Source organism: Rana temporaria, chromosome 3, assembly GCF_905171775.1.
Source record: "Rana temporaria chromosome 3, aRanTem1.1, whole genome shotgun sequence".
In the NCBI taxonomy this organism is placed as follows: Eukaryota; Metazoa; Chordata; class Amphibia; order Anura; family Ranidae; genus Rana; species Rana temporaria.
The window spans coordinates 388,341,615-388,342,569 of record NC_053491.1 but is presented as its reverse complement, the minus strand read 5'-3'; the positions used below and the strand labels follow the sequence as shown (position 1 = coordinate 388,342,569).

Here is a 955-nt window from a genome sequence, read left to right as displayed (position 1 = left end):
CTCTGACGCTGAGGCATTGTAAAACGCCATATATGTTTTTGTGTAGACGTGTATCCCGTCTTTAGACCCCTTTCACACACCAAGGAGTTTTTCAAGCGTGTTTGCATTAAAAAAAGCACTGGAAAAGCTCACGAAAACTGCTTCCCATTAAAATCAATGTATGCTGTCTCCGCCCACATACCTCATGTGTATATGTGGAGGGCAGGGTCCGCTCAGTACACGTTGTAGTCTATAAGTCTATTAGTGGGCAATCATGGTGAAGCACATAGAGAGCTTGGCAGACTTTAATGCTTTCTTGGCATCTGCGGGTGAGAATCTGGCTGTCGTTGATTTCACTGCAGTATGGTGTGGACCGTGCAGAAGGATTGCTCCCATATTTGAGGAACTTTCCAAAACATATTCTGATGTATTCTTTTGTAAAGTAGACGTGGATGAGCGGATTTATCAGAATCGTGTGGAATTCAAGCCATGCCTACTTTTCAATTTTACAAAAACAAAAAAAAAGATTGAAGAATTTTCTGGTGCAGATGACTCCAAGCTTAAGGCAACCATTGCTAGGCTGAAATAAGAGAAGCGCGTGAAGGTACTGAAATCCGCCCCAATGTATAAGGCTATCCTTCTTCTTCTTCCTTTTTTTTTTTTTAAAGATGGTTTTATTGTTTTTTTTGTTGATATGTAAATAAAAAGCAAATGTACATGTAGCGCCCCCCCCTTACTTTCTATGCGGGCGCTACACTAAAGTTAGTGGGGAATGGAAGGGTTAGTTTTACTCCCATTCGTGATTTATGAAAAATCAGGCTGCTGCCCACTTCAGAATCGGTCCTGTAGGTCAGTCTGCGCTCCAGGGGTATGTTATCACCACTGGGCGGCAGTTGGCGCTAGAGGGGTTCTGACAGACCCACCTTCTCCCAGCAGCCTATCAGAGGAGTTCTTCCCTCATTGGGCATGCTGGGAG

General features: G+C 43.8%; 1 pseudogene; it reads left to right on the top strand.

The window, feature by feature from the left end:
- On the top strand, nt 1–605 carry LOC120930885 (annotated as a pseudogene).
- The last annotated feature ends 350 nt before the right edge of the window (nt 606–955 follow it).